The sequence below is a fragment of the Acanthopagrus latus genome, chromosome 12 (assembly GCF_904848185.1).
Source record: "Acanthopagrus latus isolate v.2019 chromosome 12, fAcaLat1.1, whole genome shotgun sequence".
Lineage (NCBI taxonomy): Eukaryota > Metazoa > Chordata > Actinopteri > Spariformes > Sparidae > Acanthopagrus > Acanthopagrus latus.
In genome coordinates this window covers 12,464,069-12,480,457 of record NC_051050.1, presented here as the reverse complement: position 1 = coordinate 12,480,457, position 16,389 = coordinate 12,464,069, and the positions used below count along the sequence as shown (strand labels likewise).

Genomic DNA, 16,389 nt, shown 5'->3' with positions numbered 1-16,389 from the left:
GAGAGCAAACAATCCCTAACTAAATCCAATACTCAGCAAAGTTCTCTGGAGTTTGGCAGATCAGATCGAAGCTAAACAACACACATCATCCTCAGCAACGAGAACAGCTGCAGACAACAAGTCTCAGCACCCATTAAATGCATGTTTTGATCGAACAGCGCATGTTTTGATCGAACAGTCCATGTTATGACTTACAAAACATTATAACCCAGAGTATATCAATAAATCACTGTTGAGAAAAAAGCCGCTCTCTCACAAGATACAAATACTCAGAGGATAATTTTCTCTGCTTTGAAATGTCTTTTTGTAAACTCAACCCAGTACGTTATCTGACTTCAGTGAGAGAAGCAGCGTCAATAGATTGTAAAGGAATACATGACATACTACTCTTTGATTAAAGGGTATGAGTCACTATCATGGTCTTTGTATTGTCATCTTTCTCACTTGCTGCTCATTGAAACTGCAGCACCAAATTATATCACCCCTCCTCTACCGGCTGCTGTTTAAGATTTCATTTTAAATTTACTGAATATAGGCCCCGGGCGACATATCAGACCCCTTTTCATCACTAATGAGATGAGGCACAGCTTGGTCCTTTCAGCAGAGCCCAACTTCTTGTTCCACACAGTGAGCTGCTGCTCCAACAGAGGTGAATGAACCTTTACTATCAGAGCTCTCAGGCTTTTTCAACTTCCTGCAAGAGAAGCTCCTGCTAGATCATGACATGATTTCAGCACGATGTGACTTGGTCTGCTGAGGTTGGGAACAGAAGGGGGTGTTACTAGGACGCTGGCAGACAATGTTCAACCTCCTTGAGGTGTCGTCGTGTCTCTTACTCAGTGAGTCATTTGTGAAAGAAGGTGCCCACTTGGTAAACACAATGTCATGCCCACACTCACTCAGCCTGGAAGCTATACTGCAAGTGGATAGTGCCACTGCCAGGCTGATGGCATCATAGAGTCTGATGCCGTTTACGATATCATTACTTTGGTGACATATCCATGTCAGCTTAACTCTCCAAATGGAGCTCTTGATCAGCTACATCTGTCAGTCAAGTCAGTGTCCAATCACAGGTGCACCTTTTCTGCCTGGTTTCAACTGTTTTTCTGTGTTTCGAGCTGGCAAGAGAGGCTGTTTGGAGAGAGCTGTGTGGGAGCTGTCGGACTATAGCTCTAACAAGCTGACGATGAAAAGCTAGTGAGTTGGACCAGCATAACATTTCCAATATAAAAGGTGCATCCCACAGTGGCCTGGGTAAGGTTCACAGAACAAAGTTGGTGTGGAGTGTAGTTAATGCTTTACAGCGTTCTAAAAAACACTATACAAAGCTCTTTTAGCCTCAATATTATCTTTATTAAATATTTTTTATTCGTCCAGCTCACTCTCTCCCCACCTACACATAAAACCCACAGCTGAGTGCAAAATATTTCAACATCCACTGGTGCATTGTTGTTACATGGAACAATGTTTAAACCCAGAGAAATGTGTAATTTTTTGCAAGGTAACATTTCATCTGGGAGCCTGTTGCTACACAGTAATTTCAGGTAGCGAGTCAGAGAGTGCAGAAGTACACAATAAAATCATTTGAATAAAACTTTCAAAAAGATTCAACATGTAAGAAAAAGGGGGCAGCATTTCACCACAGTAACTGCTTATTGCTGCCAATTGTTATTGCTGTTAGCTCAGTTAGCCGTGCAGCTAGCAGTCAGGACAGGAAGCTCGGAGGATTGGGTTGTGTTGGTTCGTCATTAGCACAGGAGCTGTGGACTGGTTAGCATGCTTGAATGTTTCACTGCTCCATATTACACTTACAATATTAATGTCACACATGTAGCAAATCCCATTATACTCACAAACACATTGTGCATGTGATGCAGTCCATGTCATATATTGAAAAATTACATGATACATGAACTGAAGACAGATACATGATTTTAACTAACATCAAACACAGGACACTGCCTCATTGAATCTGTTTTGGTTGCCCCGCACAATGATCTGAATGCAATAAAGCAGCAGCGATGAAAAACATTTGATGCAGCTAAGAACCAACTGGAAGTGAGGCAGCTTATTAATTCAAGAAAAAATGTACAGATGCACACAAGCAAAGACACAAACATTTTTGCACGCATTTCTCAGTCTCATGCCCTCGGTTTTGCTTTCAAGAAAGAGACACACACACGCACAAAGGCAGCTGGCTGAGTGGTGGCTACGCAAGTCAGCCAGACTCTGATGTGTGTGCTGAAGTGAGACGATGATGTGCCTCCAAAAGATCTCAGGAGAAAAACGATGAAGCTTGTCTGCGAGTGCTGTGTATGCTTACAGGCATGTACGTATGTGTGAGTGCGTGCTGCTCTGTAGCATCCACTGCTTTTTATCCTCATCCTCTTAGCAGGCACAACAAATGCGGATGGATGCACCGCAGTAGCATTGAGGCATAGCACACAAGTTTGTCCACCGAATGTACATTAATATCTTTGATTCTACATCCTACACATCAGTGAGGTCACATGCACATTCCAGTCTTGCTAGCACAACATTTGCCAGTAATGCTGTATGCTGACAAATTAAAAGATAAAATCTGTCACCATTCAGTATTCAAAGACAAAGGCAAAGACATTGAAATACTTCAAATCTGATTTTGTCAGTAGCATGCAAACTGTTTGTGATCCTCTTTCACTAATGGCCACCAGTGTGTGTGTGCGTGCGCAGAGGAGAGTCACTAGAATCCCATAAACCCTACTTTATTAGATAAACTTCCTAATCAGATAAATACATCTCACATGCCCCCCCACCCACACACACATATACAGGGACCCACACAGCATCACACTGATAATCTCCATTACCAATTACTGGTGATACGCCACAGCTTAACATGAAAGCAGCAATTAATCTGCTAACACCGGTCAGTGGGTCATCATAGTAGAGAGAAAATATGGCCCGCAGGCACACATACTGTATGCACACACGCAAAGCTAAAGTATCATTGAGGTAATTGCTGTCATTGCTGAAGTGCAGTGTATTTTTTGCTCATTTCTTCAGAGATGCAATTAAGGTGTAGTGAATTCTATTCATGCAAAACACAAAAAAATTGTCTTTTTCCTCACAGTCTCCTGTCGAAGCAGCACAAAGACATGCTTTCAATCGGTCTAATGGAGACACACTCGCAGATCATTGCTTCAGAGTGTAACCCTGAAAGATCTCACTGCAGGATTTACTCAGGTAAGGCTCAGTGGGTGACAAGGCCTGCTGTGTTTTTTCACATATGAATGAATATTTCTATATAAGAAATGTGCAATTCTTACTTGTGAACAACATACAGACAAATATCATTGGCTTCTTTAAAAACACGTGGATTAGAATGTCCATGTCGTAAAAGCAAATGTCACATGTGAAGAGGACATTTTCACAAGTGATTGGCCATTGTCACATATGAATGCCAGCTGCTTCAACATTCATATGCAATGGGCCTTTTTTGCAGTTGAATTTAACCAAACGGAACCTTATTAGAGGCCTGTCATACTTCTTCGTGTTATGTTATGATATGAGTGGATATGCAGCGCTAAGGGTTGCTTCCGCATATCCACATTGTGGAAACAAGTGCTTTTTTGGATTGAAAATAAATTAATCCATGCAGTGTTTAGCACAGATTAAGGCAGACTGAGCTGGATCATGTTTTTCCAAGGCACTAACAAATACCACAAACAGACATTAAAAAAAGGAAAACAAGAGTTGGCAGTAATTTTCATGTTTGTTAACAAAGAGGGTAGCCATCAACCCTTCATCTGCTCTGTCTCATGTATTAATATGAAAGATGACGGTAACAGATGAAACTCATAAACGCCGCACATCACACTGTCATGGACAAACAGCCTTTTGCTTTTTATACAAACTGTTGTGAATGCAAATTGCTATGACTAAGTTAAAACATGCTGATCGGTTTTCTTCCTCTTAAAAGATAAATTACGGTGTATTAAATCACCAACATACATAGGTGAACATAAAAAATTACAATTTACCAAGCAAATGGAGGGTATGCCTGCTCGATGGTACCTTGTCAATGTCTTGGTTCAGTCAAATTTGTAAACCATTCTGAGGTTCAAACTGGCAACCTTCCAGTTACAGTTTAAACATGGTCTGATTGGTTTGAATAAATAACCTGATCTTCCAGGAAGTCTGAATGAGGGCAAGCTATGGTTTCCCTGATCTAAGCTCTTTTGGACACAGTAAGCAGAGCTGGGACATTAGAAGACATAGATAGGGGAGGGTTGTGCATGAGTATATATATATATGAGTGTGTGTGTGTGTGTGTGTGTGAGGGAGGGAGGGAGAGAGATAGAGAGAGTTCGGTTGGGGTCGGTGTAAATGGGTTATCAACATGTGTATGCTGTATGTTATGTGTGGCTGTGGCTGTGTGTGTGTGTGTGTGTGTGTGTGTGTGTGTGTGTGTGTGTGTGTGTGTGTGTGTGTGTGTGTGTGTGTGTGTGTGTACACAAGTCAGAGCAGAGAGGTGACACTCAGTGAGCCACAGTAGTTGAGTGAAACAGCAGATGGGCGTCCCATATAACTGTCAAACTGTCAGAGAAGACACCCTCTTCACCCAATCCATTACTCCTCCAGTAGATGCTAAAGCCAAAGAATGTAGTAACCTGATTACTGTTATAATGGTCTAAACATGATCTCAGCCAGGTTATTGCACCGACACTGAGAATGTAGTAACACTTTTGACATGTGAACAGCTAAGTGTATTTATTTCACTTTCAAGTTTCACTTTTAAAAAAAAGGATAAGCTTGTAGCAGCAGAAAAAACATAAACATTCTGTGCAATAGAGGAAGTGGCACACCATAAGAAACAAAGATTGTTTTGAAGCCTTAATCCATTATCAGCTACTGAGTTCATGTACACAAAAATTATGAATTGGACATTCAGTGCACTCAGTGGATTAACCAAAGTGAAAAACTCAAATAGCAACATCATGCCTCTATTTTCGCACTCACATCCAACAAGACGTCATTTTAGTTATCTCAGTAGGCTTAACTTTGCTTGTTAATTAAGTCGATTTATGAACCATGCCTTAGAAAATCTAAGGTCATGAAAAATAAAACAATTTTAATCCAGCTGTTCACGTCATCTCAGTAATCAGGTTATGGGTTAGCATGTAACTATGTTTTGGCTGATGCTGTGAGAAGCTGGGATTTACCGCAAAAAATATGAGACAGGGTAAAATCACAAACTGAATGGGAACCAAGAGGTGTGGTGTGAGAAGTGGAGCTGTCAGAATAACCTCTTACGTGCCACTTCTTAATCCCATCTACACCTTATCCTATTTCCCTCTGTGTATCAACACCCACTACATCCACGCTCTCCTGTCTTGCTCCACATTTGCATTTGCCTAGCCTTTCCATATCAATAAAGTTAAACATGCAGTGTTAACTTGTTAAAATGACTAAGATTAGTGTAACTGTTGTGGTAATGCACACTAACAAACCTACCAATAAAATACCAAAGGCACATTCGTCACTTTGCTCACCCTTGTCCATCACAGCAACCTCTTTCCTGGTAAATCCATCATCAACATCAGCAAGAGAAACTGAAAAGGCAGAGAGTCGACTTCTGAGAGCTTATCATGATCCAATGTTGCTAAATCAATGATACTCAAATAGTTGTGCAACATGTGGTTATTTTCTATTTCTATTTTCTACTATATATGGGAGTATTCTTTAAGCTTCATCCACGTGAATCTATATCAAGTGGTTTACAATGCCATCTGGAGCCTTTTCACTGGTAATAAAAATGTCAATATTTGATTAACAATCCTTTACACAAAGCAAAGATAACAAACACACTCTTCTGCATGTTATTTATTCTTCAATGAACCCACTAATTAAAGGAAATTATGAACTCAATCTTTGAGAAAACAAGATATTGATTGTACAACTTTGCATTAACTCTGTCTCTACATTCATTTCTCGATTGACCTTTAACTTTTAGTTAAACTAGTTTGCAAGTTTTTTTTTTTTTTATGTGTTTTTAAGTGTGTGCACAGCAGCTGCAATAATTCTGGCTCAAATCAATCAATCAAATTTCAGTGAAGTGCTTCTGAGACGCTGGTTACATAATCTTGAATCCAAATAACAGATTTCATTACCAGTCATTTCTCCAAAGGAATGCATCATAGCACTCTTGTCAAGCATAAAATGGAAATTAAACTATTGTAGAGGCAATGTATGAGTATTGTAAGGTACTAAGAGTATCAAAAACATAGCAAATAAGAATAAATCATTAGGATACCTGTACAAGAAGCTACATTAACTAGTAAATATATTACAACTTGTTTTCAAAGGGTTTTCACACCTGCACATATAATTTAACAAGTGTATAAAATGAGAATGCAAATAATACATGCCATTCCACAGGAGGAACTCGCTATTATTGCTGTCAGTTCCCTAATGTATCTTGTGTGAAACGTGGCCTTTGTTTCATTGTCAAGCAGCCACACAAGGCCAAAGGTCAAGTTAACAGTGACTTGAGAACCCAAACCATCAACAGTTCACTTCAGGTTCACCGTTTGTGTGGAGTGGTGCAAGCTGTGGTGCAGGAAACCTTACATGGCCATCTCTCACACTCTGTGCCTCAGTCTGTCTCACTGTCTCTCTTTGTTTCTCTCTCACACACACCATCTCTCTCTTTCTCTCTCTCTCTCTCTCTCTCTCCCTCTCTCATCTCTTGTCTCTGTCACTCTGAGCTATTCCTGGATTCCACACTGAGGTGAAAGGAAACAGGAACGGCTGCACTGGCTGCTGGTAGCAGCGTTTTGTTTCTCCACTCTTCCTCCTGTAACACAGACACTGTCAGGATTCCTGTTTGTGGTTTTGTTCCTTAACAGGTCGGGAGGATGTTTCCTCAAACGGGTTTTTGTGTGACGAAAGCCATTCCTGTTCCTGCAGATGGAATGTTGTGTGTGTGTGTGTGTGTCTGTGTTTGCATGCGTGTGTGTATATTTGCATGTGTGTTTGGCAAACAGCTCAGCTAAAAATGAGATATGGTCATCTAGATGGATCTGAGTAAGCACTGCAGATGGGTCCTTTATCATAGCCATGTGGAGGAATATTCAAAACAGTAGCACGCTCCCAGCTATCTGCCCTTTGTTCAGGCTCTTCTGCACCACAGCACCACTGGGACTCTCCCCAACTCCCTGTTGTGCTTACTGGAACCTTGGCAGCCAGATGTCCATATCGTCCAATTAGAGAAGCTTTTACTAAAGCTACAGCCAATTGGATTAGTGCTACATTTCCTTGCCAGACGAGACTCTAAATGTGCTGCTGTATGCTAGAATCTGAGAACGGGTGGGCAGACTCCTGTTTCGCTGACAGGCACCGGGCACCAGAATACACACACGCTGCAGAGAGAGACCGGAGAAAGAGACATCCCATGCAAGTGTGTGTCCTCTGCGTTACCGGGTGTGTGTGACTGAGATTCTAAACTGTTTAAACCAAGAACACAACATAAGACAAACCAGAACCTGTGCAGCCAAGTCATCGTGATGCTGTTCCCGGGCGTACATAAAACAGACACATACACGTGGATGAGCTTGCTGAAAAACTAGCTGGAGACAGAGAGAGATGACAGCAGACGGACAACTGGGAAGAGGAAAAACTTAAGACTGAAAAAGGACAGAGAGATCAGGCAGTTCAATTATCATTATTATTATTTTTAAATAGAACTGCTTCTCTTCCTGAGGCTTCTTCCCTTTTGAACATTTTGGGAGGATGATTTTTTTTTTTTAGGAACTAAAGATGGAGAGAGTGTAAAGCCCTCCGAGGCAATGTTTGATTTAAGACTATCTAAATAAAACTGACTGGACTTGACTGGAAAACAAACTACTTGGTATTTGTTTAAAATCCCTGTATGTGGAATAAATTAGAAAAAATTACCAAACAAAACTGTTATTTTCCAGTTTACGGCCCTCATTGAATTCTTACTCCACTGTGTCCGTGTTCGCATGTGTGTTTGTCTTTGCCATACATGCTGAGTGTCATGTATGTGTACATATGTGTTGCCAGTTGTCCTTAATCTGGGACACAGTAAGAGCCATTAGTGGAAAATAAATCCATTAAAGCGATCCACATCTATTGGTATTGCTTCAATCAGCTGTTTGATGGAGGGAAAAATCAAACACCTAAAGCTAAACACGGAATGGCATAATTTTGCACTGGTGCACCTATCCTTTTTATCAGTGCAATAAATGAAAATGTTAAGACACACTTGACAAATTTTTGGGTGCAACTAAAATAGTCTCACCTTGGAGCACTGTTGTTAGTTGGCTGATGTCCACTAATGAGTGATCTTTGCAACAAAAATTGCATTCAAAGGCAGATTTATGGATATCGAATACTGAATGCCTTCTGCCCTATCTGCCTTAACGTAGATAAAAGAAATTCATGCAAAATGATGAACAAAATCTGAATCAACAAAGAAACAAAGAAATGATGAGTGGGGGAAAATTAAGTAAAAACTGTATGAGAAAAATGAGTGCACCAGAGAAAAAATAATCACAAAACAAAGACAGAACAGGCGTCCACATAAAAAGATTTTCCAAAAGAAATGAGAAAAACAATAGAAACACCAAGCAAAAACTCAAAGAAATACAGAAGGAGATAAAGACAGATTGTGCGTAGAGATCATATAATACTAGCTCCCTCCTTCTCATCCTCTTATCTGGGCATTTCTGATAGAGAGTTCACTGCCAAGTAGATGCTTACGAGAGAGAGTCTGAGAAAGCGCTCATGGGGGCCTGGAGCACACACTCAACCACACAGGTACACACACATACTCTCTCAACCTTGGTTGAAAGGCTGATGCTGTTGGATATTTGTCCATTACAGTTCACCGCACAAAAGACACATAAAAACACGCAAAAGTAAAAAAGCATAAATGAAGAATCAGCGACAATCTACCAAAAGCAAGGACATTATAACTCTATTTCTTCCTCTCAAGAGGTCCACTTAAGTAGCACAAGAGGAACAATAGATGGGCGTAACAAGCAGCGACTGAAGAAGTATGTTTCGACTCAATAAATCAACTCTATCTAGGCCAGTGAAGCAAGGGCTGGGCATCAAAACCCCATATTTTCTATCCAAGCAGGCCAGGTGTGGCATTCAAGTGTGCTAGCAGGGACACCTCCTGCCTATGAAACCGGGTGGAGCAGGGTGGGGCAAACAAAAATAACCAAAAGGCAACAGGCCATTAGTCAAGCCTAGAGACCACCGGGCACAAAAGACTGATAATGAACTAGTGAAACCAGCACAGAGCAATGAGAGACAGCAGCGGGGAGCAAATGCGGATGAATTAGTCAGTCAGCACAGAAATACAAATGAGACAGAGAAATGCTGCCAACATTGCCATCTTAGCACTATTTGGAAAGTTTTGCATTGTACCGTCAGGACAGGTGTGAGGACCTTTGCACACTGACAAGCTGATATGCCTGCTATGGTCTTAGTTGTTCCCAGGCAGTGAAATGAGGTGTAGGTTTACGATAACTTCAACAGGACCAGGTATGCCAACGAGCTTGTTCAGCAGGAAGAGAGTCAGAGAGAGAGAGAGAGAGAGAGAGAGAGAGAGAGAGAGAGAGAGAGAGAGAGAGAGAGAGAGAGAGAGAGAGAGAGAGAGAGAGAGAGAGAGAGAGAGAGAGAGAGAGAAAGAGAGAGAGAGAGAGAGAGAGAGAGAGAGAGAGCAGCTCACAGCGTTTCTCTCTTTCACTGTCGATCAACTTGATCACTCGCAGAGAAACAAACAGAGCAAAACAGAGAAGCTACCGGGCTACTGTGTGAGGAAATCACCTCTGTGATGCAACACTGTGCTTCAATGACTTCGGCTGCTTTTGGTTCTCTAAAACAGTTCCTCGTGAAGGTTGAGATAAAGAGGAAGAGACAGAAATACTGAAACCACAACAATCGTTACTTAATATTAAATAAACGACGGCCACAGGTCAACCTGCATGTCCTCTAATACGGAACAAGAGCTGGAGACAACGTTTAAGCTGAATAAAAGACGTGAATGGGTTCACATGCGATCCATATCTCGCGGCACAGTGCGGAAGTAGGCTATCAGACACCTGCTGTAAAAGATGAGCGACAGACAAACCGCCACCGCCGGGCTCCTCATCCGAGTCCATTGTTCACGGGATAATTCAGGCTAACACGGAAAACATCTTCAAAACATGAGGAAAGTTATATCCATTAGGTGTAAAGTTCCTTTTTTTGTCCTTGAAAAAAAAAAAGAGAAAGAGGCGATAACAAGACAATAAAAAGAAACCGAGGAGATAAAGTACTTGAAACAACGACTCTATCGAGCAAAGAGCTAGCAAGAGATTACAAAAAACAAAAAACAAAAAACAAAAAACAAAACACAAATTAGCCACAACTCCTGCTTTCATGTTCACTTCTCTCTCATGACAGCGCTGAGCGTTGTTAAAAGCCTTCGCAAAACACACGAGAAAAAACAAAACAAAACAAAACAAAACACACAGCTATACAGCAAAATATCAACTGACTTACGGGGCTCGTAAAGAAGCTGCTGAGAGTCTCCGCCACTGACACCAAAACATAGAAATCCAAAAGGGGCGAAAAATCCGAGCTACGAGTGAGTAGAGAGCCGAGCGGAGCTGTCACCGTCCTGCCGCAGCGAGCAGAAGTCACAGACTGCCAGTACCTTGACAACCGGGCAGCGAGGGAGAGAGAGCGCGAGCCCGGAGCCGCCTGCTGGTTTCTCTTCTCTCGCACGAGACGAGTGGAGCAGGGGGGAGAGGGAGCAGCTACAGATGAATGGCGGAGGGACTGCGCATGCGCGGACTGGGTCGATTCATTCCGGTGGAGTAGGGCTGTAAAAAAGACGGAAACGTAGCAGTGTGCCGCATTTCTTTCTCCTTCCTCCTTTCTTTTTCTTATCTATTTATTTTTTCAAGTATCTATATATTATTTATTTATTCATTAAGAGGTTGGATTAAAACTTGAAAGTGTCACAAGTCAACTTAATATCACGTTATAGACTAAAAGCCAGCAGCATTTAATTCCGAACGACAACTATTGATTGTTTTTTCATCACTCATAAGTATTTCTGATCGACTTAATGGATCGAATCGATCTGTTATATGTCAGAAACATGTCCACAAGTTCCAAGAATCCATAGCCATGCCTTGTAGATAGCTCATTTTGTCCGATTAAAAGTCCAAAGCTCAAAGATATCCGATTTGCAGTGATTACTAACAGAATTACTCGGAAAATAAGACAATTCTCGCGTCCTTTTCACTTGATAGGCTACATCAACAACAGTAATGACTTGAAGGCTTGATGAATGAAAATCAAGTAGTTACCCACAATAATTTCCTTGGTTGGTCAACAGCTCTTAATTTGTCCTCTTCACTGAAACAACAACAACAACAACAACAACAGCAATAATAATAATAATAATAATAATAATAATAATAATAATAATAATTATTATTATTATTATTATTATTGCAAATATACAGAACGCCTTTTTACTGTATCCTGGACGGGACCAAAACGTGGAGTAGGTTTGATCTGAGAAAGAAATGGCGAGAACGCACGGTTTGAAATAGCCTCGTAGTATATCTTGACTGTGACTCCCTCCACATCCAAAGAGAAGCATTACTCTCCCCCAGACAGTCTTATAAATAATTCAGCAATAAAAGCTCGCGTCTGCTTGCTTCCCTGCTCGCATGCAGCACCAAAGGACGCCCTCTCACGCTCCCCTCTCCCCGCACGGCGTCAATGTATGCGGGCGTTACCAATTAAAACAAATCTCCAAGCAGAATAAAGTTCAATCAACATTCTGGCTTCGCAAAACGGCTGTGGCCGGTCAGCCAGATCAGCCCGGGATTACAAGGCTTCTGCCAACTATCAATAGCCTCGTGTGCCCGCGAGAGACCGGGGGGGCGAGAGAGAAAGCGAGAGAGAGGGAAGGTGGGATGGATGGAGGGATGGATGGAGGGATGGATGGAGGGAGGGGGAGGCGGGAGGCGCGGGGCGGCGGAGTTTCAATGCGCAGACGGTGCAAAGCACCCGGCCGAGCCGATGATGCTATTTGTCCTGTCCGCGGATCGGAGGGGAGCAGACAATCAGCCGCAAGCGACGGCGAATTGAATCCAAAACATCCCGTCCCGGAGCCCCGCATGTGAACCGCATGCCATCCCGTCAGAGCCGGAGAGAGGGGACGAGGGTGAAAAAAGTCTAGAGCCAGGAGAAGAAGAGGAAGAAGAAGAAGAAGAAGAAGAAGAAGAAGAAGAAGCAATTTACCTGCACAGCGCTCCAGTTCAGCCCGCCGTTATTACTTCCCACTCTGTGTGGCTCTCAGCTCACTCCGAGCTGCTCGCTGCCGCTGAACGGGAATTTAGACAACGGGATTTGTTCACGTGGTCACGCCCGCTGCTCCTAATTGGCGAAGCGCCTCGAGCCGCTGCTCGCTCGCACCTGTAAGGTGAACGGTCCGGCCGTGCAGGCAGGAGGGAGAGGAGAGGAGAGAAGAGGAGAGAAGAGGAGAGGAACAGGACAGGAGAGGAGAGGAGAGGAGGAGGAGGAGGAGGAGGAAAGGAAAGGAAAGGAAAGGAAAAGAAAAGAAAAGAGAGGAGATAACGAGGGACAGGACGGCAGGAGAAGACAGTGGTGCAGCAGGCCATATACTCTTGCATGATACTCACCGCTCCCGCATCGGTGTGTGTGAGCGTGAGTGTCAGAGAGAGGGGAACCACTACTTCCGCCAATAGCACAAGTCATAACAGTCAATCCACGTGTGTTAGTTAGTAATTATGAGAATTATATCCTTTAACCTGCATGATTCTGGAACAGTTAGACTGATTGCTTTATATGTGCAAGAATATTAGCAACACATCTATGACAACACTATAAGAAAACACAGAATTTCAGAATGCACAGAATAAAGAATTTCACTGTAAAAAAAAAACACAACAAAAAACAGTAAAATACTGCCAGCAGGGACGCCAGTATTTTACAATGCAACTACTGTTATTTATTTTAACATTACCTTTGACTGTAGAATAACGGTGGGTGTTATGGTAATTTTACAGCGCATCTACCATAATTTATTTAACAGTATATTACCGTATTTTGGATTACAGTACAGTACAGTATGAGAAGTGTGGGCAGTATACAGTATATACCAGTGTGTTATAAGATCTGTTATTTTTGCATTTATATAAATCCTCACCAATTTAAAAACAAAGTATGCAGGGCTTCTCAAATACAGTTATTTTAAAATACAGTAAGATACTTTTGCAATCCACACAAATACTTACAAATACTGTGTTATGGTGTTAAATTACAGTTATCTACTGTAATTGTTAAATGACGGATTTAACTGTTAATTTACATGTGAGGGATGAATATTTAACAGTATTTTACAATTATCATAAAATCCAGTAGGATACTGTTCAAATCCACCGTAAATATAGAGAAGTTTGTTACAGTGCAGGCAGTAACTCACAGTACACAGTACTAGCAATCAGTGAGATGAGACTGTCCTGTACTTGAAGATGACTTAACTGAGGGTTACTATGTTACACCACTACTTGTGTGAGGTATGATCATTGCATACTGTCTTATCAATGATAAGAAAGTAAAACAGAGATCTTTTAAGCAAAACTACAAATTGTTCTTGAGTATTGGTAACATGTATTGGGGAATTTTCAAAATAAAAGCCATTTACTCCTTAAATTTAATTGTTAAATCTTAAAAAATCTATATGTTAAATCTCTATTAGTATAGTGTATAGTATATAGTATAGTGTACCTTTGTGGAGGTCTCCGATTAAAAATTGACGTAACGCAAATTTACGCAAGTTTAATTTTCTTCTTCTCTCCTGTCACAATACTGCGACAGAAGCCTTAACCTAACAATAGCATTGTTAGGTTAAGGCTAAAAAAAAAACATGTTTTGGTTGCAAACAACAAGGCTGGAAATTTCCTGAGGTTTTGTCATCAGAAACACGGCTGGATATGCCCTTAAAAAAACTGGTTTGCTGCTGGAAATTGTCCCAATGTCTCCTTAATGATATCCTGTCATGTCACGCTTACGAATGTTGAAATGCCACAGCCGCTTGTCAAAACTGATTAGTGGTTTGGTCACAGGCCTGGAGGCCTTTTTGCATGTAACTCCACCACCATCATCTCCACCTCATGATGACAATCAAGTAATAATGTGTAATGTGATATGACACATTTTGCACAAATGCCAATATGGCACATGTGAAAAATGTGTATGGTTATACTGTATCTGTGGTTTGCAGAAACATTAACTGCAAACATTAATTCCAGGTATGTGTGCTGGAGACAACAAAAATTGAACAGGCAAGCACAATCTAACAGTAATCACGCTATACTGACATAGCCACAGCCAGTCACAATCTTTATCTTTTCTACTCCTTATGTCTTCAACTTCAGCTCTCCCATAGGAAGGCTGCAAAGTTGTGAACTGACTCCACCACTTGCTCCAATACATAAGATAAAAGGGATGAAGAAGATGGTAATAAGAGTATTGTATAAGGTTCAAGTTGCCATTATGCAGTACAGGGTTGTACACGTGAAAGGCTATTTTCTATGGTGGGGGGGGCGAGTTCAGGAGTCTTACAGCCTTGGGGATGAAGCTGCTCCGTTGTCTGGTCGCAAGGCAATGGATACTTCTGTATCTCTTACCAGAGGGCAGCAGGGTGAACAGACTGTGGCTGGGGGTGGGGTGTTACAATAACAAAAACAGCAGTCATGTACCTATATAGACTGGATTTACAGTAATCTTGGCTTCTCTGTACACAAACACACACTTTGCAACATATTTGGGAAGAGGTTTTATCAGCATTTCTGCGGTCGAGGTTCGTAAACGAGGCAGCGGTGAACCTCAGAATCCATCCCATACACCTCGTTCCCACTTTAGCACATGCCCACAAGCGCACCATACACATGCAGTTATTCATCTACCTACCGAGGCCACGGCATAGTAGCAGTCAATGGTGCAGGAGTATTTTTAGATTTCATGTGGGTTGCAGATGCTGCTCCACTGAACCAGGCCACGGCAAATAGAACAGTGTTTTCACTGAAACATTTGATGCCGACGACTTTCTCCCACTTTCCCCCCCGTGAGCGCTTATGCTTGTTGCTGAAAATGAGAGCAGGGATTGTGACGGTCACGTCGCCACCTGCATTGTCGCTCACCTAGCTGAAACTCTTCTCTTCTCTTCTCTTCTCTTCTCTTCCCTTTTCTCAGATTTCAGTTCTTCTTCACTGGTCCTGGCAGATCAGGCTGAGACACTCAACTGGCCTGCAGGCTGTTGGCAGTGATGTGGCCCTGTGTTTTCCCCCTACTCGGTTTTTGGCCCAAATTAAAAGCATGTTGGGTTTTTTAGGGCAACGTAGGGCATTTATAATTGAGTATGAGGAATCTGACACAGTTGCAGCACCAACTGCTGAAAACGCACAGTGAATCATCTGTCTATCTATCTATCTATCTATCTATCTATCTATCTATCTATCTATCTAGCTATCTAGCTAGCTGGCTAGCTGGCTATCTAGCTAGGTGTTGGTTGGTATCAATAGTCGTCGTAACCACAGAATGAAGTGACTCCTCTCTCCGGTCTGGAGGGGATCCCTTGTTTTTTGGAGTCAGGGGGTGGAGAGTTATTATCTAGGAGAACAAAAGCTGAGGAGAAGAGAACAGAGCCGTCTCCCCCCTCCTCCTGTTTCCTTCTATCCCTTCCTTCATCCGCCCCCGTCCTCTCTCCTTCCCCCATCCGCACACCAACACAAACGCCTGCCATCTGACACCCCTCTAAGGAGTTCCTTTTTAGAGTTGTCGTCTAAAACACACAGCACACAGACACACAGACACACACACACACACACACACACATAAACACTGTAGGGTTGGTTTTTGCGAGGAAGAGCTCCTATGTTCTCAATCCAAGGCGGATAAGCAGGCCAAATGGCACGGAGTGAAACAGAAGGGGAGGACAGACAGACGGACGGACAGGCAGACACCCTTTCCTCGGCGTGTTAATCAGGCCTACATGCACATCAAGAAAGAAAAGAGAAGCAGGAGGACTGTGAGGGACTTTCTGTCGGTGGACCATGGTGTACTGTAAGGTCGCAGCGTGTGTGTACCAACCGTTGGTCATTTGGTGTGACGCCACCTGGCTGTCTGACCAAAAGCAGTACATAGGGAGTTGTGTGCATGTGCGTGCGTGTGTGTGTGTGTTAGGAGCCTTGCTGGGCCGGACAGAACTTCGACGGGCAGCAGATGGTGGTGTCAGCGTGGCACGAGCAGAAGAGTAAGGTGGGCTCACACACATGGATGCACACC

At 42.4% G+C, this 16,389-nt stretch overlaps 1 protein-coding gene across 4 annotated transcripts in view; it reads right to left on the bottom strand.

Annotated features, from left to right (window-relative positions):
* Positions 1-10,810, bottom strand: part of LOC119029756 (spermatid perinuclear RNA binding protein) — a 78,050-nt gene extending 67,240 nt beyond the window's left edge. For 2 of the 4 annotated variants that reach the window (XM_037116841.1, XM_037116840.1), the window contains exon 1: positions 10,561-10,810. The gene's annotated coding sequence lies outside the window, so the exon portion shown is untranslated. Of the gene's footprint in view, positions 1-5,534; positions 5,595-10,560 lie in introns of all 4 variants that reach the window. The other 2 variants (XM_037116842.1, XM_037116843.1) reach the window with 2 other exon arrangements.
* Between the last annotated feature and the right edge of the window lie 5,579 nt (positions 10,811-16,389).